This window comes from Ochotona princeps, chromosome 16 (assembly GCF_030435755.1).
Source record: "Ochotona princeps isolate mOchPri1 chromosome 16, mOchPri1.hap1, whole genome shotgun sequence".
NCBI classification, from domain to species: Eukaryota; Metazoa; Chordata; class Mammalia; order Lagomorpha; family Ochotonidae; genus Ochotona; species Ochotona princeps.
Window position 1 is genome coordinate 11786275 of NC_080847.1, and position 26028 is coordinate 11812302.

General features: G+C 52.8%; 1 protein-coding gene across 4 annotated transcripts in view; it reads right to left on the minus strand.

Annotated features, from left to right (window-relative positions):
* The window catches only part of ZFHX3 (zinc finger homeobox 3), a 269914-nt gene that overhangs the window by 231242 nt on the left and 12644 nt on the right, over nt 1-26028 (minus strand). Inside the window, exon 1 of one of the 4 annotated variants that reach the window (XM_058675105.1) lies at nt 10977-11334. The exons of 1 other annotated variant lie outside the window; for it this stretch is intronic. The gene's annotated coding sequence lies outside the window, so the exon portion shown is untranslated. Of the gene's footprint in view, nt 1-14; nt 328-10976; nt 11335-26028 lie in introns of those variants that run through there. 2 more of the 4 variants (XM_058675106.1, XM_058675108.1) reach the window with 2 other exon arrangements.

Here is a 26028-nt window from a genome sequence, read left to right on the forward strand (position 1 = left end):
GCGGCTACACTCACCTGGCACGGAAAGCCTCCGCACACCTCCGGAGGGAGGAGGCACTCGCAGGTCCAGGGGCTGCATCGAAGCCACCGTGCGCGACAATGAGAAATTCCAGTCGCACTAGAGCCCCGAACTTACCCACCCCCGGCGGCATTCTCCCCACCTCCTGCTGCCCATGGGGCTCGGAGGGGGCTGTGGCCCGGCGCAGGGGGGCGCAAGGCAGGGGAGGGGGGCGCATGGCGGCGGCCGCCCCCCTCCTCCAGCAGCTGGGTCACACGTCCCCGGAGGGAGGTCCCCGGGGCGCGCTGGCGGGGATTCACCCACGGGGCGCGGCGGCGCTTGCTCGCTGGCGGCCCGGGCCCGGCCTGCCCGCTGCCGCTGCTGCCGCCACCGCCTCCTCGGCCGCCCGCCCGCCCGGAATCGCTTTATGTAAATGAAGCTCAACTCGCAGTTTGCAGCGCGCACCGCCCGGGGAAGGGGGGCGGGCGGGGCGGGGGGCCTTCGGGGATCCACATTACACAGCAACAAAGCGGAAGGTTAATTTGAAACTCACAGCCCCGCCACCGCAGCCGCCGCCGCAGCAGCCGCCGCCACCACCAGCAGCAGCAGCAGCAGCAGCAGCAGCAGCAGCAGCAGCCGCCCCGCCGCTGCTGCCGCTCCGCTCCCCGGGCAAAGCCTGACATCTACAGTCGCGGCGGGTGCAGGCCGGGGCTGCTCAGCCGCGCCCGCCCGCGAGACGCAGAAGGACGCGTCAGGCCCAGGCACTCGGCCGTGCTCGCTCCGGACACGGGCCTGGGGCAGGTCGGGCCGCGCCCGCCCGGGGGACAGGGGCCCCTGGAACTGCCTGACCCCAACCTCCCCTAACACCAGGAACGGGGTGGGGGAAGGGGACGGGGGGGGGATGAGGGGGGGAACAAAGCCTCGACCTCCCTGAGGCACTGACCCCTGGCTCATCAAAAGGACGGGGCGAGAAGAAAGGGACGCGCCCTGGGTCACAAAAAGCCGCCCAAGGCCTGCAAACTGGAGCGAGCCACGGGTCTCCGGGGCCGCCTGCGTCCACGTCACCACCAGGCCACTCTCGCATTGGGGACACTAGCCAATGTGGACAAGAATGTATCTGAAACACACACCCATTCCTTGAATGGCTCTCCACGGAGCGCTTGCGATTTTCAGCTGCAGAAACTTGTAAAAACAGTCCCAGCCCTTCTCTTAGTTTAAGGATAGCTTCTTCTCTCCTCCCGCCTGCTCCCCTACCCCGTGGCAAGAAAAAACGAGAGAGAGTGCAAGTAGGACAGGAAGAAAAGATTGGAAAAGAAAAGCAGCCTGCCATTAAGGTCTAAGACAAGACTCGCCTTTCAAAGCCCCCACCATTTCCCGAGGGCACCGACCCTGCCCATCACAGGGAAACACTAGTACCAGGGCGGAACGCCACGTGGCCACTGCTGAACACTTCTGCCTCTCCAAGGTCCCTTGTCCCTGTGGACACCCCTGTGGAAATTCCCACCCTCATTCATGAGTTCCCTTAGCACAGAAGTACACATACTTCTTCCACATCTGCAAGCCACCCCCCCCCCCCCCGCTGCCCTCAACAGCCTGCAGAGTCTTCCTCCAGCACCGTAATGAACCATGCAAGTGTTAGAAACATAATAAGCTCAAGAGGCGCTGGCGGTACGTATGGAGTCATATGAGCATTAAAGCTCACGCTAACTCCGGAGGCCAAGGGATGAAGGGCTGACGGAAACCTCCGTCTCCCCCCGCGGAAGGCATGATGCTCACGGTCCTAGGAGTTCGAGTTCAAAGGCGATACCTAACCTGTTGGGCACAGACAGCCCTTGGCCACACTTTAGAGCAGAAGAGACTCCAGGGGACACACACACACACACATTTTCAGTGAGGGCTCTGGAGGAGTCCTTTCCCATTAACGACAAAGGAAAGTACAAGTCAAATTTAGTCCCACACATAGGAGTGGGGGACGGGAGGAGGTGAACTCCAACAAGCCGAGTGGAGGAAGATTTTTGCAAGGTACCTGCTGATGGCAACACCACGGCTTCCAGGCCGCCTGACACAGGCCCCAGAACAGGTGGTGTTTTCAAAACACACTCTTATTTCTATTAGCCACAGGAACGGAGAACACCTTAAAGGCGACCAATTAATAATGTAATTGAAAAAGTGACCATGAATAATACATGAAGATGATGGGTGCTGGCAGCTCCGCCATGCCAGCAAGCATTGTGGCCCACCAGGCCGAGCAGGCCCCTGGGAAAAGGCAGGCCGCAGGCCCTGAGGTGCTTCACCTGGAGGCGGCCTGTGGCCTGGCATCACCAGACACGCTTCTCCTCCAGGATTGTTACTTTGTCTTCGTCCTCGTCCTCAGGAACAGCGGACCCCCTACTCATCTGTGACATCACGAACCTCATACAGCCACATATAGGCACCTTCAACAGGGAAAAACAAATAAATAAATAAGGGCCTGATGCCCCTAAAGAGTCAACTACAAAGTGACCCAGAAGGGTCCCTGAGGGGATCTACCGTGATGCTGCCAGCAACCAAAGGGGCTGACTCCCCTATCCTCTCCCCCTTGCCAGGGAGGCCTGACAAGTGGCATTCAGAGTGACTTTGGGTCTCTGACCTTTATTGCAGCCGTGCACCAGCTAAGCTCAAGGTCAGGTCTACTGCAGCCTGCCCCCATTCTCAATACAGAGAAGCCCACGTGCAGGTGAGCGGAGACAGTCTCACCTCGGTACCAACCTGAGGATAAGATGCCGCACTGAAGCCACCGTGGGACCTGTGATGAGTGGCGACTCTCCTCCTCAGCATAGAGGCCCTCACAGGACATGTGCAACTTTCGCACTCACAGAATCAACAGTTCCTCTGAAACGCAGGCTGCACTTGCCGTCCTGTGGCTCTGGACGGCATCCCCCTCCCCAAACTCCTGCCAGGTAGAATGAGAGCAGCTGCCTGATGGAGGAGAGCCAGCCTGGGCCTATCCAGCAACAACCATCCTTGACCTTCTCTCCCTCTGTTCCATCCTGAGCCTGTTGATAAATAAACCCCGCTCACTCCAAGGAGCGAGTCCGTTCTCCTCTCCTGCTTCTCCATACCCGGTGTCGGCTTGCCTGGGAAGCATAATTGGCAACAGCCAGGAGGATAAATATTTCACAAATAAATGGGAGACTACCAGCTCCGTCCTCTCTCCTCGCTTTCCCCGCTCCCCAAGCCAGAGGCCTGCCCCCCAATGCCTGTCTGACTGTTGAATTACAAGGCTCCCATGGAGCCAGACCTGCCTCTGTGTGTGTGTGTGTCGCTCTCCGAATACAGACACACTCGCTCTCCGTGGCTGCATCCTTTCACTTCGGCAAAGGTAAATATGATCGTGGCGCTCACAAACAGCACATGTCAGCAGTCTGACTACTGGCTAAACCTGAGCTCCCTCCTTCCACAGCACCATTGGGTGGAGGTGCATTTGTGCCTTCTTCCAGAGCCGCCTTCTCCTGTTAAATGGTACATGCAACACTGACTGTAAAAACCAGTGCTCAAATAACCTGGAGGCTTTGATAGAGAAAAAAGGAAAAAAAAAAAAAAAAAAGGGGGAAAAAATGCCCCTGAACAAGCAAGGCAATACTGGGAGCTGAATTTAGCTCCCCAGCTGGACACCGCACTCTTTCAAAGATGCTGTACTTAGGGGTCCGAGGGCCACTGGGCATCCAGGCAGTCTCCCAGAACAGCCCACTCTGGCCACTCCTCTGCTGCAGGCTGACGCTCCCAGGCCTACACACAGATGTTCTGATTCACCGTTCTTTGACACAAACCTCAAGGCCTCCATCTATCACTACAGTGCTAATTCCATAGATTAGCTTTTACCCCCAAATCATAGGTGAAGTGTTATCTGCCTCACTCACCTCCCCAGCTCAACTCCTAAATCTGTCAATGATACACACAAGGAGGACACAAATGAGGAACCTTTTTTTTTTCCTCCCAATAAAGCCGTGATTTGGATTAGATTTTCCAAATTAATTTCAAGTTATCAAGTTTTCAGAAGGCAAAACTAAATAAAAGAGCTCTAAATGCCAGTTCAAGAGCTGGCTCTCTCTTTTTTTTTTTTTAACAAAAAATATTATTTCTGAAAGGGCAAAGAGAATTTGCCATGCAAGACTTTTATACCCAGGGGGATTCTTACATTTGTGTTTCTAAACCTTGAAATTGAGAATTTGAATGAAAAGGCAGACCAGTGCTTCAGGATAGCTTCCTCGCAGTCACAATCCATACCGGACAGGGAGGGAGGAAGAAACAGAAAGAGACATGCTTTGTCCGGGGACAAGGGGGGAGCGGGGCGGGGGGTGGACTTGTATTTTGTCCCTGGGCCATCCCCAGCTGTCTGACACATCCCTTCACACTGGGCCAGGCTGGCCCAGACACAAACCATGGAATTCCTGGAGGGGAAGCAGGTTGGAGGAGGGAGGGGGCGGTAGAAAGAAGAGGAAAAGACAAGGGGACACAGCCTGCTTCCATAAATCCCGGTTTCTAAAATCCTTCTCATCACAGCATTGACTCCGCAGCCCATAGGGCCGGTTCTTCCACTCAGTCAGTTGGAAACAATCCAGTGACCCCCCACATCTGACTCCCAACCACTGGGATTGGGGGGGGGTTGTTTTCAATGAAGAATTTCATGTAGGTTTGCATTCTTTGCTCCCGAGCAGCCACCTCCAAGGAGGGGGCAGGACACTAGAAGATAAACAAAAGATGACCCTTTTCACGCTTTCTGCCAAATCATTCCAGAATCCTCCGTTTTCTTATCTTCTCATTGTAGTGCATTTTTGTTCCCAATCTGGGCTAATCTGACTTCAGAGCCCCCCCATCCCCATCCCACCCCCAGCCACAAGCTGAAACCTCACAGATCCTCCAAGCCGGGGTTTTAGCATCTGGATTTCTATTGAGGCTGCTCCAATGGCCAGTGAGGCCTGCGGTAAAATGTGCTTCATGCTGTTCCGTTTGTGTCTACACAGACAAATAGTAACTGTGAAATTTAAAGAATGGAGAAAAAAAAAGAAAAAGGAAAAAAAAAACTAAAACAAAGAGGTTAAAAAATAGGACAAATGTTTTTGCTTTTGTGTCTCACTGCAGCGATTGTTTGGGGGAATCTGCGTTGACAATAACCATGAGAAGGCCATCCAAAGGCGAGGCACACAAGGGGACGCCTTGCCTGCTGCCTTTGGTCTGGGAGAAAAAGTACCTTAGCTCCGTTCTCCAGGAACAAAAGGCCAGGGCCACGCCAGGGGGAGAGGTTACAGGAGCTCTTGCACGGAGCCAAGTGTCAAAGCTGCTTCATTTTTCACCGGTCTTAGTTGGAAGGCAGCGCAGGGAACTTCCTAATGACTGCCTTCCCCCCCCCCAATTATTTTTAAACCTAAAAGAACAAAACAATATTTTTTAACCTAAAACCCATCATCCTATCAAAGGAAAAGCCTTCGCGGCCTACACAGTTTTTCCTCTTTCCCCCACCCTATATTTTTTTTCCATCTTGCGGGTTGGGGAGACACATGGAAGTGAGAGACACTGTTTGGTACGGTTATTTTTACTAACACCCTCAATGGCCTTTACATCTATGGAAAGGCAGGGAGCAAAGAGGGGAAAAAAAACAGCAAAGGTTCATAGAAGGTGGTGGGCAGGCTTCAGGGGTAAGGCCTTGCAACATTTTCTTTTTTTTCACAGCATGAAGTCTGCTAATGCCAGCTTCGGATTTGCAACTGAATCAAAGTCTCCCAAGTCCTCAGGACGAGAGCTTTTTTTTGGGGGGGGGGGGCGGTTACATAGAGAGGAGGGGGATGTATCCAAAGAGGTGGACCGAGAGGATGCATTAAAGACACAGACAAGGTGTGACAGGGGCAGGGGTTGGGGGCGGTGCTACAAAGAAAGGAAGCTGAGATGAATCACGGCGTGCCAGGGAAATACCAGGGCAAGTGTTTAACCAGATTTGATGCTGCGAGCGTCTTCCCCAGCAGGCAAACCCTGGGATGAGGCAAAGACATGCGACCCCCAGCCTTTGAACCCAGACCTGGCCGCCCTGCAGCGGTAGTCACATCTCCCTTCCACCTCTCCAACCGCCCCCAACCCGGCGGACACAAGCTCCAGGTCTACAGCAAGGCTGGGGTGCGGGGGGGCGGGGGGGCGGGAAGAACCAAGGGCCCTGCAAAACAGCACAATAAACAACTCAGATATGAACGGAAATGACATCAGAAGAGTGAAGGACCTGTTTACTGCAGATCAAAACAAAACAAACTTCCAAACCTTTTGTGTACACAAGATAACTCTATAAAAAGCCTTCCTAAAATGTCACCAGAGCCCATACACAACCGGCATTGCCATGAGCAAGCACATGACAGTTACCATGGGTGGGGGAAGGTGGGGGGTGAGAAAGCGGGAGGATGACAAGGGGGGGCCGAATTCAGGAGAGGCAAAAATCCCAGTTGCTGTTTCCCCCCTCCACTGATCCTTAATATTTATTGGTGTTTATAATCTAAAAGCCATGCTCTGGGTTTCACTTAATACAAGGCCAGACAGCGTTGTCTAATGAGGCAGCATTACAATCAGCTTGTAATACTGAATTTTTAATGCTGCCAAGGATTCTGTTACATAATAAGAAAAACAGAAGCTGAAAGTGGCCTCAGAGGGACACAGGTCTAGCCTCCCTTCCCTATAAGCCACCCACTGCACCCCCAACCCGAAACTTCTGATCCTCCGTGGGCCCTCAGGCACCCCCCACCCCCTGCCTGTTGGAAGAGGTACGGGAACCAAGAGTTCTCAGGAAATCCACACTTTTCCTGATTTGATTATTACCGTTATTATTATCATCATCATTTTATACTTTTTTTGATCCAAAGTTACATTTCCAGAGTTAGAATGCTAGCCTATCTGGGGCTAAAGGTCTGAAGTAGAAATTTTAAAAAAAATTTTTTTGGAAGGAGAGGAGAATGAAGAGAAAGAATATGGGGGAGGGGGAAGGAAAGGATGGTTTATTCCAGCTGGGGGGGTGGATCAGGGAAAGAGCAGAGTGGCCAGGAGAGCGGGTGGGAGCTGGAAGGCTGGTGCTGAGGCCCTGGGTCTCCATGCGTGTGTGTCATTGAAGAGCAGGAGAGCCACCATGGCTTCCCTCCCCGGAATACCCCAGAACTGTAAATCTATAACCACTGCAATGATTTAGTGATTAAAAACGTGATAACACATTGTGTAACTGTAAACCACAGAATCCCTGCCAACTCTCCTCCAAGATAAAAGGGGGTGGGGGGAATACAGAAAATGTCTTGCTTGTAGCCATCTCCCTAAACCCCACAGATTTTCCTAAGAGAACCTAGAGCCTCAGTGCAGAGCAAGAGGGTGACTGAGTTCTCTGGGAAGCCAGCAAAGGGAGGGAGGGAGAAAAGGCAGCTTAATGTGGGAGTCTTTTCCTTGTACTAACAAATTACGTCCTAAACATGCCTTTTCTTTTCTCTCTCTCTCTCTCTTTTTTAATAGTTTGTTGTAACTGGAATAACTGGTCTTGTGCACTGTCTTGCATATTCAAAGCTGCTTTGTAATCGGATCTGGGGACCCAACCTTATTTGACTGGACTCAATAGAGGTTTTTCTTTTCTTTTTTTTTTTTTTTTCTTTCCTCCCTTCTCCCCCTCCTCTCCGGGTTTTGTTTCCAGTTCAGTATTGTGGGTTTTGTGTTGTGGCTGGCAGCACTCTGTCTACACGGGCAGTGGCTGAGGTGCCTGGACACGGCAGAGCCAGCCGCACCTGAGACAGGAAGGCCGTCTGTAGCATGGCAGTGGAGTCTCACGCAGACCAAAGCAGCTGTCGGGGTTTTGGCCTCCGAGCAGTTGACCTGACCCCGCTCTGTAGATTCTTTTATTTCCCCATCGCAGGATTCCTGCACCTTGGGTCAGATTGGAACTCAACGTGACCCAGAGGAGAAGCCAGTCACCCAACCCGTGGAAAACTGTTCCATATTTAATGTGTATGGTGGGGGGGATGTGCATATTCATTCTGACTCCCCCAGTGTAGACACCCACAGAGTGTGTAGGGACACAGCACAGGGATGGACACACACATCTGTCAGGGCAGCCAGGCCACAGTGCCAGCTCCAGCCTAGCTCTCTTAGTCCACACACCAAATTCTCCCTAGAGTTCCCCCCAAAACCTGCCAGCCCACCCCCACATCTCCCTGTATGCCCGTGCACGCGCGCGCGCACACACACACACACACACACACACACACACACTCAGTCTCCTCCAGAGGCTTTCTATGTTTAAAAAGTCCACAGATCTGATCGTCTCCTCTCTGGACTGGAGCAGGGTAGTTTATCCAGAGAAATCAATAGGAAAGAGCATTTGCAAATATTTATATAAGCCTTGTGTGTTTCAGCATTAAGTAATTAAAAACTAGAGCCTGCGGAGGGGGAAGGGAGGAGACACACAGAGGGAGCCTTGCTGGTCTCCTGGAGGGCTCTCCTGCCCTCACCTCACCCACCCCCCAAGACCGCAAATCCTTTACAAAGTGATGCCAGGCACACTTCTGAACGAAATCCTGTGTGTGTGCAACATTTGCAAGACTATTTCAAAAATCATCTCCAAATATGGATTCACCTACCGCCATGCTTCCAAGACAGTTCCCTAAGTCTCTCTCTCCAAGCAACTCTGACACTGTTTCCACCTCGCCCGTCATTCTGGCACTCCCCTCTCTCATCGACCTCCCGTTAGAAGTCCAACACCAAGGAGCCAGGCAACGGGCAAACCCTTCCCTCACAGAGGACACTTGCACCTGAGGCCTCCAGAACTGAAACAGCCACTTGTAAACAAATGCACCCCCCCACCTTTCCAGAGAGAGAGAGAGAGAGGAGAGAGAGGAGAGAAACTTGAGCAAAACAACAGGGAGTTTGTTTTGTTTTTAAAGAGTCACTGTGGAGTGGTTCTTCCCTCCCAGGCTCTGGAGAGCTGGGTGGTCAACTGTGGTACTGGTGCCTCTCCCATCAGCTCCAGGACCCCAGCCCGGCAACAGAGCGCCCTGCTGCAGAGCCTGCAGACATGTATGGGGGATGTAGATACACGGGTGCGACTGGCTGCCCTATTGATTATGCAGATGGGGTTCAATCTCAGCCCTTCTCCCACCTCCCCAGCCTTCCTAGGCCCCTCCAAAGAGGCTGGTCTGTAATTAGCCATCCTATCCCAAGTAGCCAGATGAAGGCAATTTAAAAACATAAATAAAAACACAATAAAATCCCTCCCCCATTTCTCTGGTTGCTTCCCCTCACCCCCAAGGAAAGGGTCCCAGTTTTCTTTTCTTGTTTAATTCCAAAGAACCGATGTTGTGTCATTTGCATTACCACCCAGCCATCACTGTGTGTCATATTCTTCAAAGGTGCTTAACAAACCCTCTTTACAAAAGTCACTAGAAATGGAGGCCAGAAAAGGCAGTCCGGTTTGCCTGCTTCTTCCACGCAGTCCTTGGATCAAGTTTCAATAATCGAGACCAATAAAAATTGTCATATTTACCCTACTTCAAAGCAATGGGGGGGGGGCCAGAAAGTTAACAGTGGGTGATTTCTAAAAGCATTAGCAATCAAAGAATTTGCCCCAGCTGAAGACACTGCACAACAATTTTTTTTTTACCAAAATCTAAGCAACAGATTAATTCGCAAAGTGAAATTTTCAAAATATCTCTATATTTGAATGTAACACATCCACAAGAAAGCTCCTATGTACGGAGTTCCAACGCAATGGAAACACCGAATCAAACACACTAAGACCGACTCTTAAGACAGACGGGAAAGCAGCATATAACATTCAGGCACACGGTTTGTTGTCTCTTTCTTTTTTTTTCTTGCATCTCGTGCAGCCCGGAGAAAGGGGGATAAGAGTGAAGAAGCGAATGTAAACAACCCCAGATTCTCAGGAGCCAAAAAAACAAGAGACAGAAAGGGAGAAAAAAAAAAAGAAAAACCTCCTCCGAAGTGCGCTGCTCGAGCCAAGGCCGGCCAAGCAAGGTCCGGCTCTGGCCGGCAGCGCAGCAGCCCCGAGCCCACCGGGAGCCCCTAGCGTCCAGGGCAGAGCCGCCTCTCCGGGCGCTCGTGGCGGAGAGCGCTCAGGTGGAGGACCGCGCGGCCGCCTCGCCCCCTCCCACAGCCCGCGCCTCGGCTCCGGCGTCCCCGGCAAAGTCGAGCCCCGGCGCGGAAGGCGCCCGTCCTCCGGCCGAGCGGCCGGCCAGGAGGCGCAGCGGCGGCCAGTGTCCGCGGCCGCTGCTCCGGGCCGAGTGCGCGCCCCACGCGGCGCGGCGCGGCTCAGCCCGGGGCCCCGGCGGCGCCTCTCGGGGTGGGGCAAAGTTGGGGGCCGGGGGCGACGGGGGCGGGGGCGCTCGGCACCGCGGACCCCCCCACCCCACCCCACCCCTACTCCACTCCTCCGCCGGCCGCCGCCTTTGTCTCGGCGCGGGGACCCAGGGCCGCCCTCCCCGCCCTCGGCCCCGCGCCCCGGCCGGCCCTGCCCGGCGGCGGCGGCGTCTCCAAACTCGGTGGCGCGGGGCCTCCGCCCCGGGCGCCTCCACCCTCCCGGGGGTCGCTGGCGGCCGGCGGCGGCGGCGAGAAAGCGGGGGCCGGGGAGGAGGGGGCGGCCCGGGCTCGGCGGCGGCAGCGGCGGGAGGAGGAGGAGGAGGAGGAGGAAGAAGAAGAAGAAGAGAAAGAGAAAGTTTGGCGCAGGGGGGGAAGGCGAGCGGGACGCGGCGGGCGAGCGAGCCAGGGCGCGGGCACGGGGAGCGCGGGCGGCGGCTGCCGGGGCGCGGGAGCCGGGAGGGGGCAGGACGAGCCCCATGCAAAGCAGCCCGGGCGCCCCGAGGAGCCCCGCGTCCGGGCGGTGGCGGCGGCGGCGGCGGCGGCGGCGGGAGGAGGAGGAGGAGCAGGCGGCGGCGGGAAAAAAAAAAAAAAAAAAAGAGGGAAAAGTTGCCACTTACGCGGTTGCTTCTCCGGCGGCGGCGGCTGCAGCGGCGCTGCTGGCGACGGCGGCGGCGGCGGGAGCTGGCGGCGCTTTTAATCCCGAAAAGAGGCGCTCGGGCCGCGGAGCCCATCAAGGCAGCGGCAGCAGCGGCAGCAGCGGCAGCGGCGGCTGGCGGGGGTCGGCGGAGGACGCGCTGCTGGCGGCGGCGGCGGCGGAGCTGGAGCGCGCTCGGCGGAGCCCGGGGCGGGAGGCGGCCGCAGCCGGGGAGCCGGAGCCGCCGCCGCCGCTGCCGCCGAGCAGCATGGTTGGCGGGGAGTTTACAGCCCCCGGAGCGGGCAGGGGCCACGGAGGAGAAGCGGCGGCGGCGGCGGCAGCGGCTCTAGGCTGTAATTGGGATGCAAAGCAGGCGGCGGCGGCGGCGGCTGCGGCCGGGAGGAGGAGGAGGAGGCGGCGGCGGCGGCGGCGGCGGCGGTGGTGGTGGTGGTGGCGGCGGCGGCTGCAGCGGTCGGAGGGGACGCGCTGGAAGTGGGAGCTGATGAGTGAAAAGAAAAAAAAGTCTTTGGATCTTTATTCTGCTAATTAGTTTCCTGCAAAAAATGGCTGTGATTAATTCAGTGCGCATGTGCTTCATTACCCAGGCACGACGGGAAGGGCTAATTAGCCACCTTCTGGATCAATAAGATTCAGCAAAAAAGAAAAGGGGGGAGGTGGAGGGAGGCAGAGGGGAGGAAGGGAGGAAAAAAAAAAAACCAGGGGAAAGTGATGAGCAGGGCCAGGAGAGCAGGAAGAGAGGATGGGAGAAGAGGCTGGGAAGAGGGAGAGAGGCACCAAAAGTTTATGCATGTATTAAAAACACATACAACACCACACACACGCGCGCGCGCACACACACACACACACACACACTCAGAAGTGGAATGCAGGCCGCTAACAATGGGAACCTGGCTAAGATTTTTTTTTTAAGATTTTTTTTTCTTTCCTTTCTTCTCTCCCCCCCCCCCCCGCTTTCTTTCCTCTTTCTTTCTCTTTTATCGATTTATTTATTTATTTATTTTTAGCCAATGCAGCGGTGTCTAAATTGCATAAAGAGCATCTTCAAAGAAGTCGGGGGGGGGGGTGGTGTGCACATAATGGGAGTGAGCGTAGGTGTGAGGGAAAGGAGATGGGGGCCAGAGGCCAATTTAAGTTGCAAATCTGAGACTTTTTTTTTTCTAAGTACCTCGTTCCAAATCACAGCACGCAGGAAGGAAACAGAAGGGGTGAAACTTGAACACGTACCACAGACTAAACGATCTATTTGTATGTGTATGTATGTGTATATATATGCACACACACATATATAATGTTAATTTTTGTCTTTGACGTAAGACAATCAATCTTTTCTGGTTCTATAGAAAGAGAGGGGGTGACGATTAGAAGAAATAAAAGGGGTAAAGTGAATCGGAACTGAAAGGAGGGCAAGTTGAGGAAAGACAAGGAAAGGAAAAGTTGCACTTGGAAACAAGTCCAACTTTCTACCTTTCTGGACTTAGGAGAAAAGTAAAATCAATTTTCTCGTGTAAAACCTGGAAAGCAGATGTTTTCAAAAAACACAGGAAGCTATTTTGTCATCAAAAGCGGGGATGTAATAAAGGCAGTGAAAAATAATTTCAGACTAAGTTTGTAAGAAAGAAAGCCAATACATTTAAATAGCGAGGAAAGGTCTGAAGTGTGGAAAGGCGAAATTACATACCCTGCCCTAATGCCAAAAAAAAAAAAAAAAAAAATCGACCAGCTACCTCCAAGAGTTTAGAGCAGTCTCGAAGTCAAAGGGCTTGAAATGAGAGGATAGCTTTCAGATAAAGACCAGGAGCCGCGCATCCCAGCAGAGCCCAGGACTCAAAGACCGCAGCCAGGGACCCTGCTCCCGGGACATCAAAGCCACCCTCTGAGGCTGGTGCAGGGACCTCCAAAAAAGCAAGCAAACAAACGCAGGAAGAACAAGTCAGTCTCTTTCTCTCCTCTCCCTCTCCCCACCCCCCCAATCCTAGCCTCAGCGTCACTGGTATTGCAATAGATTTTTTTTTTAATGACAAGTATGTATTTATGTAAGTTCTAAATACAAACTGGTACCATTGAAATTACAATGTCTGGAATAAAATAAAATACAATCTGCACTTTAAGTGATCTGTAAACAAATGTAAAAGCAACGTGGATGTTTTTGAAGGTATTCTCAGCAAACCCTGCGATGTCAGAGAGAGAAAGAGCCAGCCCGCGGTAAAAGTTATTTTTCTTGGGGGGAGAAAAACACACCTCCCTCCCCCATAGCCTACTGAGATTATTTGGGAAGGAATTTGGAGATTAATCAGGAAATCTGTTTGATCAGAAAGTTAATTCTTCATTTTGAGAGATTTTTTCCCCCCAATGCTCTTAAAGAACATGCAGCCTCTTAGTCAAGACTAGGGGGAGAAAACCGGTTTAGGATTTTGCAGGGCTACCTCATCTAATCCTTCTGAATTCACTCTGGGAATAATGCTGTTTTATTTGGGGGGGGGAGAGAGGAGGGGGAGAAAGAAAGAAAATACATTTAGAAAACTCAGGGGTTTCCTCTCTATGAGCCAAATCTGGGTTGCCATTCAAACTTTTCCTGGCCGCTTTTCCATGCGGGACAGCTGATCAATAACGCCGAGTCCAGCCTGGCTTGCTACAGGTTTCACCAGTCAGTGCTTGCAAAACCTTTGTCATTTTCTAAAAATAAAAGAGCTAAAAGTTATTGTAGAAGAAGGGGCTTTTTTTTTGTCCCCTGCACAATGTGTCTTTTGTAAGGTTGATGCCATTCTGGGTTCTCCATCGCCCTGGACAATGGAACTCTCCGGGAGCCTACGGAGACTCTGGCTTTTTTCTTTCTTGCCTTTTTTTTTTTTTTTTTTAAGGGAAGGATGAAACATTCCTACAGTCCAAACACCACCTCTACTTTGATTAAATAAATATTTATCTTTATTGTAGCCATTGTATATTTTTGCCTTCAGTTTGCCTGGTTTCTGATGATTATTTTAAAAAAATTTTTTCTCGTTGGCAACAGTTAATCTTTTTTTCTTTCCCTTTCAGTCCAAAGTGCAGGTCAGTGTAAAATGTAGCTGACTGAAAGAAGACTGGTAAATTCAGAATTTTTCCATAATATCTCAGGTAAGGAAAATCGCTTAGAGCCTCAGCAGTGTGTTGGCTTCCTAGTTATCTGTCTTTATGAATCTTTATAAATCTGTTGGTTTGTTTCTTAACAATGCCACAGAATTAAATTTCTCCTGCTGGATCTTGGTTTTTTAAAAAGTCACTTAAATATTATATTTATTTTCTTTGAAAATGTAAATAGTACTGCGATGAACTTGTAGCTTGCTTGTGATATAAAGCTGTACGGAAGGAAAACACTGTCTCCATTGGTAGAAGCAATTTGAGGGGCATTCTGGATTTAATGTATGTTGTGTTGCAATAGAGGAAAATGTCAGCTTAATCTGGTAAATACTTGTGCTAATGTAGCCGAGGGAATTCGTTATAAGGAGGAGAAGTACCAAGCTTGTGTGACTGAAGAGTGTCTAGATGGTAACCCAGCATCTGTATGGATTATTTTATGTACAAAAGTGAAAAAGAAAGGAACTAAGAAATTCAGAATCTCAATCCTGTGTTTGGTTGGGAAGAGGACAGACATTTTCAGACCAACTTGTGTTTTGTTTTTTTAAGACATTTACAGTAGGAAGGGCAAGTGGATCGTGGGACTAAATATGGCATTGCTGTGTATATCTCTTTTGTTCACATGAATGAATATGCATGTATGTCTATAGAAACACAAAGATGTGTGCATAAAGGGGTACCTAAATACACATTTGAATGACTGCAGATGTCTCAGCATCTCTGTCCGTGGATACAGGCATGCACACCCGTACACCAGGTGTCTGTAATTGCAGGTGTGTCCCAAGCTCCGGAGGGCTGTGCTGCGGTGGGGTCTGTGGGTCCAACTCTGTTTGAAGCCACTTCTTTTGCAACAGTGTAGCCGTGTCGGTTTAGTGATGAAGATGTGCAGGGTGAATTTGAGAGCAAGTCTGCTCCCCTGCAACCATCAGAATCTAGAGTTGCAGTGGGAGCTGCTATTATTTTGGTACAAGGGCTGGAGATGCCATGGGCCAGTCTTCAGGGGGAAGAGAGCGGGAGGGGAGCTCACTTCCAAAGACCTGAGCTCTGGGCCCTGGGTTTCCTTGAGGGGGAAGGGGGGCACAGAAACAAAACCAACCACAGCAACAACCAAAATAAAGGGGGGACTGGGGTGGGGGGAGCAGAGAAAAGGAAAAGATCAAACCCGGTGTAGAGGCAGGCGAGGATGGAAACACGCCTCTGTAGCACTAACTCCCAGCGCCAGATCTAAGAGCAGGGTTGCTGGGTGAGGAATGTGCGGGGTCCCTCTCTGAACGCACTTTGTTATTCTAAGTCTATTGTATATACGTGTTGCTGTCCTTTCATTTGCCACGACAACATATGGATTCCATAAATGCAGACATGCTGAAGTGCATCTGTCTGGGTAGTTAACACGATCCAAACATCCCTCCTCGTTCCGCTAACTCCAGCTCTTTCTCAGGCTGCGTTCCAGGGCTGGCGGGTCAGGACCGTGCCCTCAGGCTCCGAACGCCCCACCAGGCGCTCCCTTTCGTGACCTCTGCCCCATCCTAGGTGCCCCCCGTGGGCTGGTGTTTGCGCCTACAGTGCTGAGGGTCAGAGACACCGCCGTGCTAGTGAGCGCATGCACGGGAAGAAAAGGGTTAAGCTGCCCAAGCCGGGAGGGAAGGGGCTGGAAGGGGCTGTGCTCATCCCCAGCGAGGTGCAGCCACCGGCAGCTGTGATTTAGGGGTCAAGTCCGAGATCACCTCTCTCCTGCCTCTGGAAATGGCAGAAGATGAGGTAGGGAGGGAGAAGCAGGAGAGAGTGGCAGGCAGGCGTCGCACGTGGCGCTCCATCCCTCTGGCTCCCCTGGCCCCAGCCGGCCCCAGCCTGGCCCCCTGACCCTCAGAGGCATCCCGCTTTGGGCTTCCTTTTGTCCTGGGGGTGCTGGGTGCACTGCTTCTGAAGGTTCCCGCCAAGATTGCTCCACACACAGCTGGTTCATACGATTAAACTGCTGTGCCCTGAGAGGCAACCACCAAACCAGAAAGTTCCCTCTCAACATGCCAGGGCGGGAGCAGCTTGGTCTGGGAAGGAAAAAAAATTACTTCCCTCCTTCCACCCCCCCATTTGCAAGAACGCAGGACATCCCTGGAAGTGAAGAGGGAGTAGCGATGTTAGATTGTAGCTGTGTCCACCTCCGTAGTGGTACACAGTGGTGTCTATCACATGCAGCAGTTTGCCTTGTGCCTACATTCTCTGCGCACAGGACTCTCCTTTCTGCCCCCCACGCCCCCAACTCACAAAGCCTGGAGAATACTTTTGTCAAAATATTTTTCACGCCTGAAAGATAACCAAAAGCCAAATTCAGATTTATTTCTGAGACGTTTCACTGGAAAAGAGCAGAGTCTCACGTCCCCTTTTACTCTTGGAGCAGCGTAGGGCTGGCCAGGATGTGGGTCACGGCGCCCAGGTGATGCCCTGGCAGGGAGAGGCTCACCCTACAAAAGGGGCTTCCTCAGAAAAAGACCCTCCCCCCCCCCCCCCCAGCCACCTTCCCAGTGAGGCTGGGCATTTAGGACCAGGACCTCTTTTGCAAAGTTGCTTCAACAAAAGCTGGTTTGGGGTAGCACAATAATTGACTTGAAATGCCGAAGAGAAATAACTAGATTGCAGGGGGTAGAGGGTACGAGGGGGGGGGGGGCGGGATGCAGAAAGTGAGTCAGTGCGGGCAACTGGGGAGTCTGGGGCGTGGCCAGAGCAGGCGCCAAAGTGCACTCTCCCCACTGAGCTCGCTCCCGTTACCAGGGTGAGTCACCCGGATTTCAACCTGCGCTTCAAGGGCAAGAGCAGAGTAATGGGTCCAGAAGGCAGCTGAGGTCTATCCTTGGAGCCCCTAACCCTGAACCCTGCCAGAGCCTCCAAACCACGGAAATCAAACCAAATCGGCCACTGGGATCTGGAGAGGTTTCACCCCTGGGGCAAGGGGGAGGGAACAAGTCCTTTTTTTCCCCCCTTTTGAACTCCCGAGTCAAAAAAGACCACAATCTACTCTTGAGTGCTAGTCCCAGCACACACATTGTGGATACGTTCCATTCTTCTCCCTAACCCCCTATTTCTCAGAAGTAAAACCTTTAAAGAATTAGCTCCAAACTTGGAGTGCTGGGGTCCTAGAAAGAGTTCCAAATGATAACGCCTGCCCTTCATTTCGAATACACAGCACGGGGTGAAAAGACTGGGCGATTATTCAGTTCCAGTGTTGGAGGCAGATTCCCAGTCTCCCTGATTTCCTTTGCAATAGAAATCTGAGATTCAGCCATGGCTCTCGGGTTCTGTACCACCTGCACCATGGGCAAGCGCTGGCATCCCTTTGGGTGACCTGGTACTAGAAGTTGGCACCGCATCTAAAGCCTGGGGCAGGCGTTGAAGAGAGAGATGTAACCTCATCACAGAGCAACAAAGTGAACAACTAGAAGGCAGAAGACTCTTGTTCGGGACTGCGTTCCGCTTTAGGGATTTCCAAGGGCATAACTTGGGGGTGTGTGGAAGGGGAGGATGGAGACTGCGCAGCGCGCACGGCGGAGGCGGCTCTGGAGCCGGGAGCAGGGGGCTAGGAGTGCGCCACGGAGACCTCACTCTCCTTCGCCTACAGCCCGCCTGGGCTGGCCTGGGGAGTTGGTGCTTACTGTGGCACGAGTGTGGTGGACACACACACACACACACACACACACATGCAGGCGTGTGTTAATGGAAGGACTCGCGGCTGAGCAATGCCCCATGCCTGCGTTTCTTGCAGACATGGCTTAATGGCCATCGAATTGAGTGCCTCATCCACAAACCCCCCTTTATTATTATTATTATTATTATTATTATTATTATTATTATTATTATTTTGCTGAGAAATGTACAAAAAGAAGAAAGAAAAAATAACCTATGCAATGTGCATATTCTGGAGAAACGTGAATTTTTTTTTTGAGAATATATCTAGTGCCGTAATATTTCTGATTTAAGGGACGAAGGAGATCTTTGAAATGAAGGAAATCAGGGGGGGACGAACTAGCTTTTCCTTATTTTGTGTGCCTTTCCTCAAAGCCAGTAATGGGATTTAAAATGAGAGATTCCCAGTCCTAGTTCTCCCTCCCCTTCCCATTAGCTCTCTTTGCCCCCAGAAAAGCGCACGTCTAAGGGAACCTAGGGGACGGTTGAAACAAAAACGGGGTCTGGGGTGCACCTCGCATCAACTTTCTTTTCCAATGAAGTTGAACAACAAGAAATAAAAAGGACAATTTAAGCAACAAACGACATCGAACAGATATTCTTCCAAAGCAAAAATTTTCCAATTCGTTTGTTCCCCATTCTTAGAAGTGGAGGAAAAAGGTAGCTCCAATCTTCTCTTACGCGCGGGAGGCACGAAATTCAGGGCCCGCCTGGTGAAGGCTGCAGAGCCGAGGGCAGGACGCAGCCAGGCGGGACCCCGAGGAGTCCTGTGCGTGCACGCGTGCGCCAGGCCCGGAGCACAAGGCTGGGACTAGGACCAGCTGGGCTCTCTGCTGGGCTGCCTGCCCTCCAAGCCGAGGTCAAAACTGAGGGGACCGCATTGGCTCCCTCTGGGTTCTGGGCGCACCCTCACAGCCATCTCCTAGTCTAATTCCAAAGCTCAACAGCAGCGGGGGAGGTTCGATGCCAGAGTCCTCCGGCTCGGACGTAGAACGCACCCTTCTTGCGTCTGTTTGCCAGCTCTCCGGATCTGGGCTTTGGAGGGACCTAGCACCAGCCCCGCACCCCTCTTGTCTCGAAGAACCACAACCTCCCGAATCTCCAGTTTCCCCAGGTGCAGACCCCTGCTCCCTGAACCAGCGCGCCTCTCATGTCTGACACACTCAGCTCCATTTCAGGATCTTTTTCCCCCAGTTCGTTTCTGGCTCCCGGAAGGAAGCTCGTGCACTTCGGCCCCTGGAGACGTTGGCTGAAGCGTTTAGGCCAGCACAGAGCCGCTGCCCTGAGACCGTGGCGCCCCTCACAGATGCACGGAGGGCTTGGCCCCTTGGCTGGGCGGAGAAACGGCCCGGGGCGGAGCAATTCTCTCACCGTCTTTATGTCCCTGCGGGCGCCCAGAAAAATCACGAGTCTAGGGGCCGACCCCAGCAGCGGCCTGCGAAAGAACAGGCACTGCAAGGGCGCACCTGGTGGCACGGGAGCGCACCTCTTGGCCCAAGGCCGCACCGCCCAGGCCCAGCGATTGCCTTCTCCCGCACCGCAACTCCCACCTGGGGCCACACGCACTGCGTTTCCCTCCCGCCGCCGTCTCAGTGCTCCCTGGCCTCCGCAGGACCACAGGTGCCCCACCCCCAACCGGTGAGGCGCCCACCGGGAGGTCCCTAACCCTACTCCGGGAGGATCCTGAGCCGAGGCCTGGAGAAGGATGACGGTTCTGCGCCCCCTCGGCCCCCAGGGCATAACTGGGAGCGGAGACTCCTGGGGCCCTGGCCGCCATACCGAAGCCATCCCACAGCCAGTGGACCGACTAGGACGCGTTCGCACTCCAGGGGTGCCTGTGACTGCGTTTGGTGCTGTACACGTCCCTCCCTCTCATTTTGTCTGGGAAGAAAGGAGAAGCTGGGGGGCTGGTGCCGACCCCTGTTTCCACAGCTTAGGAACGCCGCGGCGGGGAGACTCCCTCAGAACCACACTCGGTCCGACACTCGAATGCTAAAGGTTAAACTCACAGTCTTCAGGGAAGGGCTTCCTGCCAAGTGGAACAACGGTGCTGGCCGTCTCAGGCCCTCCTCTGCCCCACCACTGGCCCTCTAAGTACAGCCCCGCAGCACCGGCTCCCGGGGTGCCTGAACTTTGAGCTGAGGAGCCCCTCGGGGCTGGCTCTGGCCCACCCCCATCTGCAAGATGCCTCTCCTCCCTGCTCTCCCTGGTTGTTCCGGGACTGAGTGGTTTGCCCACACCTGGTGATGTACAGTGTGGGAGTCAAGAGCTTTTTTTTTTTTCCTGCAGAGACCAATGTCATGGGGGAACCCCCTTTGCCCCTTGGCCCCAACTTCTTGGTGGAGGTAAAACCGAAGCTCATAGATTGGTCTGAGTGTCCATCCCTGGAGGGGGCTGTGGGTGAGCAGGTGAGGAGCAGATGTGCAGGTGGGAAGTTTCTGGGAAGGAACAGCTGTGGGGACAGGGCCCACGGCACCTCTTCCCTTTCCCATGAAAATCTGCAACTACTAACCCTAACCCCAGGGAGGGTGCACCCGGAGGGGAACAGGAAGAAGGAAGGAGATGAACACTGGGGAGCTGCGCAACGTGGCTCTTTCTTCTTCCTCTGCTTTGTGCTGTGCACATGCTGTGTGCCTGCTGCCTGGCACACACTTCACATGTGCTTGCACTCTCCCAGAAGACCTGGGAAACCCTTTGTTCCACCCCATAGATGAAGAATGCCAGACACAGAGAGGTTAAGTCTCTTATTTAAGGTCACACAGCTAATTCCACGGGTTGGCTTGAATTAGGACTCAGGCCTGTTGGGCTTTAAAGTTATTTCTGTTCCTGCCATCTGCCTCTTGTCAAAGTCCCAAGGACTTGGGAGACCCCCAGGTTTGCAGGAGCAATGACAGAAGTGCAGTGCCAATGGGCTGATCATTGGGCAAGGCCAGTGTCCCCAGAGCCTGTCCTCCGGGTTCTGTGCATGCAAGGCTGCATTTGGGGCGAGGAAATGAGTCACTATTGGCCACAGAGGATCCCCGCTAAAGGGAAGCAGCAGCAGATCCCGTGAACGCTGGGTCAGCCCGGAATCTGCAGGCTTGAATTGCTCACAAGTTGCAGAATCTTTTCCCAGGCTTTTTCGTGCTCCTATGTAAATGCTCTTACAAGTTCCTTGGTCCTGTAAGTCAGCAGGGCCAACAGGCAGGGGCCGTGAGAAGACCAGCCCTGAGATGAAAAATATTAGGAAATGCAGCACAAAAGTATTAGAAAATGCAGTGGAAATAAAGGAAGTGGCATCCCAATTGGATGTCCTGGTTGTATCCTCTCCCTGCACTACATGGCGTCTGTCTTTTAAAGACTGATTTATTTTTATCTATTTGAAAGGCAGAGCTACTGAGAATGAGGAAAGAAAGTAAGCTCTCCTATCCACTGGTTCACTCCCCAAATGGCTGCAATAGCCTGGGCTGAGCCAGGTTCAAGGAAAGAGACTGGACCTCCATCCGGGTCTCCCACATGGGTGTCCAGGGTCCAAGCATTTGAGCTACTGACTGCTGCCTCCCAGGTGCACTGGCAGGGAGCTGCACTGGAAATGCAGCAGCCAGTACTAGAACCTGCTGTGCCCCAATGCCTGGCCCCAGTGCCTGGCCTCAGTGCTTGGTTTTGCAGGCCCAGAGATGTGGCGGGGAATGTGTGGCAGCAGCTCTGCAGCCTACTCAGAACAATAAATGTCTGTCTTGCCTGTCCTGGGGAGTGACCATGTGGGAGTCTCAGGCCAGCTCTGGCTTCCACTCCTCGCAGAGCCTGAAGACATGGGCTGCTCTCTCCTCGCTGTGCTGAGCTGGGTCAACATTGCCTGAAGCTGTGTGTGTGTGTGTGTGTGTGTGTGTGTGTGTGTGTGTGTGTGAGATGGGGCAGGACTGGCCTGGCCCACATGGAGGGGCTGCAGAAAGGCTCGTTAAGGAAGTCCTTCTGACCAGGCAATTCAATTACATAATGCTGCAAAAATAACTCTGGGCTTCAAGTCATGGCCAAGTGACGTATTTCGTTAATGGAGAGGGGGTATCAAATAGCTATCTTTTAACCCAAGGACTGGAAGTGCACTTGTATGCCCTGGTCAGATCCCTACCTCTCTCTTTCTGTACCCCACCCCACAAGGGAAGTCCCCGAGGGAACAGCCACAATGCCCAAACTTTCTCTGCCAGCCTTTGTTCTCCAGGTGCATCTAAGGCCAGCTGTTTAATTTAGCTCTTGGGTCCATCCCCGGGAGGCACGCCTGCCCAAATTTGTCTTGCCATTTTCTCTGTCATAAACTGATCGGGGGAGAGGGAAGGGCAAGAAGTGAGGGCAGGGTGGCTAAGGCATGAGAGAAAAAGTGCCAGGGGGTTGGTGTGGTTTTCTGGGGGCGGCGTGTGTGTGTGAGCATGTGGTGTTTTGTTCTATCCATGTAGACAACGTGAGGTTGGCAGGCCTCCCGTGGAGATAACCAGCTCATCCCAGCTTGGCTGGGATCGTCCTGGGTGCAGTCCTAGGGCAGGAAGATGGAGTATGTTGTGCAGCTCAGGGGCTGTGAGCACATTTTCCACATGTAGAGATACTTGTGATGGAAATAAGGTATATCCCTCCCGTGTGAAATGACTCAGGGAATGAGTCGGCAAGGTATTTCTACACAGGCTCAACGGCTTGTTTTCCAGGAATTGGAAGCAGCAGCCATATTCACCCATGCCCCTGTCTTGAGCCACTAAGGCTTTCTGGCTGCAAGATGACCTGTGCCACACACTTGGTTTTCCAGGTCAAATTTCCAGTGTGTCCCTTCCTACTGTGCTTTGTGTGGGTGGTGCAAAGGCGGGGGGGGGTGGATGAAGAGTGGGCTGTTAGGTCATTTTTTTTTAAAGTGACTATGCCACAAAGCCACTGTCACTTGTCTTTGTTTCACCTAGGGTGGGTGTGTGTTTCAGTTCCTCTTTGTGGTGCCGTGGTCAGATACTGCTCGGGATCAAACCCCCAGTAGCATTTTTTGGTTCCTGATGCTGAGAATGACAGCATCTGAGCCTTTCTGATGCAGCCTGCCAATCACAGCCTTAATCTAGATCCATCCGACCTTGTCCCCCACCACACACACACACACACACACACATACACACAGCCCAGAAGGAGATACAGGAGGGTGTGCAGACCCAGGCCTGAGCCACTCACGGCATCTAAGCTTCAATTCACAGTCAGCCCCACCTCCCTTCTACTGGAAATGCACATGTGTCCAACCTCCTTCAGCTAATTACAGAAGCAAGCAGCCCTCCCTCCTTGGGCCCTATTCCTTGGTTTCTAAAATACCCGTGTCTAAGCCCTGAAACCCTGCCTATGTGGGGGCTGCAGGGAGAGGAGAGGGCAGAGCGAGATGGCCTCCTGCCTCCCGCAGTGGGCACTGCCTTTACGGAGTCTATTTCTAGTCTGTTTACCTGGCAGGACCCGCGTGACCACCCCAGAAGGAAATGCTGACATCACTGTCTCTCTCACACATGTGCGCCGGCCTCCCAACCAGCTCTCCCTCCCTGCCTGCCTGATGCTCGTAGCCACCCTGCCTTCCTCTTGCCCCGAGCTTCTTGCTCTTTCTTTGGCCACATTTTCCTTTGCTTTCTCTTTGCTGGCATGCACATGCATTTCTGGATGCACCCTCCGCCCCCTCCCCCTACACACCCCTTTCCAACAAGGCCTGCCTTCCTGCTTTAGTCCTGTTCAGATCTGTCACCCAGCGAGTCTTCACTCTGTTTGAAAAACACACTTCCCTCTTTATCATCAACATTTCTAAATGGGGGGAAAAAGATCTAGAAGGCTTCAGAAACCTCCCAGGCCCAGGGTTAGATGGAGAGAGAGGAGGGAGGGCAAAGCAAGGCTGCTGCCTTTCAGCCACTCAATTTCCTGCTCCATTGGCCTTCTAGATTCAGGGGCTGGGGTGGGAAGGTGGGCCAAACGTGTGCCATTTGTTTACATGCAGCCTTTCTCCTTCCGGTCTATGTCCCGCATTGTCATCACTGCTGCCAGTCAGGGAGCCCTCTTCCCCCACAGACAGGCAGGTTCCTGTTCTGAGAGGGTTAAGGGGGCATGCACCCAGCCCAAGACCTAGGGAGCTGGGCAAGTCCTGGAGACGGAGAGGAGGCAGGGGGAGCCAGCGTGGTTCATTCACCTAATGGTTGCAATGGCCTGTGCTAGGTCAATATGAAACCAGGGCCTGGAGCTTCTGCTCGGTTCCCCATGGAGGTTCAGGGTCCCAAGGACTTGCACCATCCTCCACTTCTTTCCCAGGCACATGAGCAGAAAGCTGGATTGGGACTCAAACCGGTGCCTATGTGGGTTGCCAGCACCACAGGCAGAGGGTTAACCTACCATGACATGGTACCAGTCTCTCATCCACCTGTAAGTATGGGGGTTGGAGTGAGGACAGAGGGAGGCGCAGGCCTGTCCTGTAAGAGTGAGGTTACAAAGGCATCATTAAGTATGACATTAACATCCTCAACAGGTACAGGGGTGGGATTCTGCAGGAGACCGTGCAGAGCTTATTGTGTGTGTTACCCCTGGGTTGGGTAGAATGTCAGAGACATAGTGTGATGTGGAAGAGCTGACTGAGACCTACAGCTGGGACACTACTACTGGTCTCCAGAGTGTGGGCACTGTGCCAGGTCAGCAGGCCCTGCCACAGTCAGGAGAGAATCTCTGTTCCCTCAGCGAGCTGCCAAGCTGGCAGAGGGGTTGCCCACAGGAGCATGGAGATGGATGATCTCCTCTACTCCTCAGGTTTCAAACCCATGTCAGGAATCCAGAACTTTCTAAATGTTTTGGGCATGTTTTTATTGTAAGTGTCCAAGTGTTACAGGTGAAGGACTTTGCTGTTGTACATTCTCTATCAGGCCATTCGAGAATTCTGAGGATCAATCTAATCATTTTTTCTAAAGATTTATTCATTTTTCTTGGAAAGGTAGATTTACAGAGAGTAGGAGAGACACAGAGAAAGATCCTCTATCTACTGGTTCACTCCCAAGTGGTCACAATGGCTGGAGAAGCTGATCTGATCTGAAGCCAGGAGCTAGGAGCTTCTTCTGGGTCTCTCACACAGGTGCACAGGGTCCCAACGCTTTCAGCCATCCTCAATTGCTTTCCAGGCCACAAACAGGGAGCTGGATGTGAAGTTCAGTAGCTGGGACATGAACTGGTACCCATTTGAGATCCTGGTGGATGCAAAGTGAAAATGTAACCACTAGGCTAACATGTCAGGCTCTCTAATAATGTGTGTGTATGTGTGTATTTCAAACTTGAACAGAAGCAGTGCTGGAGGGTCCCAGTGTCACTGTCATAATCTTGGTCTCAGTGGGGCCCTGAGCAAGCAGGAGCACAGAGGCTGATGCGGCATAGGTGCCTAGCCCCTAGCTGTAGGCGTCAGATGCCCCTGTCTTTGGAACCTATGCCAGTCAGCTGTCATTGTTTTTTTGTTTTTTTTTTTTAGGAATTTATTTATTTATCTATTTGAAAAACAGACACACAGAGAAGGAGATAGACACATGGAAAAGGAGAGAGAGTTCTTCTAACCACTGGTTTCCTCTCCAAATGCCCAGCCCAGCTGCACTAGGCCAGGCTAAAACCAGAAGCCTGGAATTCCACCTAAGTCTCTCATGTCCTGACTTAGCCTGGGACTCAGGTACTTGGACCATCGCCCTCTGCCCCATGCCCATTAGCAGGACTTGAGCCAGGCACTCCGATCATCCAAAGCTTCGGCTTAACCCACTGGACATCATCCCCGCCCTGCATACTAGCATGAAAATAAGGTCGTGTTTCAGGCTCGATACCTGCAGGGAGATGGGAACACACAGGCAGATCTGTATGACTGCTACATGTTGCTCCACCTGCTTCCCCAAGGAGAACACCAGATGGAGTCTACCCCGAACTCATCTCTCTGGATGCTCACAGTGCTAATTGGTGCTCAGCGATGTGCCCGTGGTGAGGAGGGAATAATGATCATGATAATGACGATGATGACGACGACAAGACGGCACCGAAGGGCAGACAGAAGGCTGTTCCGAGCACAGAGACAAACGCTTGACAGGCTAAACAAGGGAATGGCATTGAGGACATGGAGTCCGTGCTTCTCAGATCAGGCCTGTGTTTCAAGAAGTCCCTCCGGTACTACTTGTTAAAAGAGTGGTCCTGGCTGACGATGACAGAACAACAACAGGAAGTGGGTTGAGGATTACATTTTACCA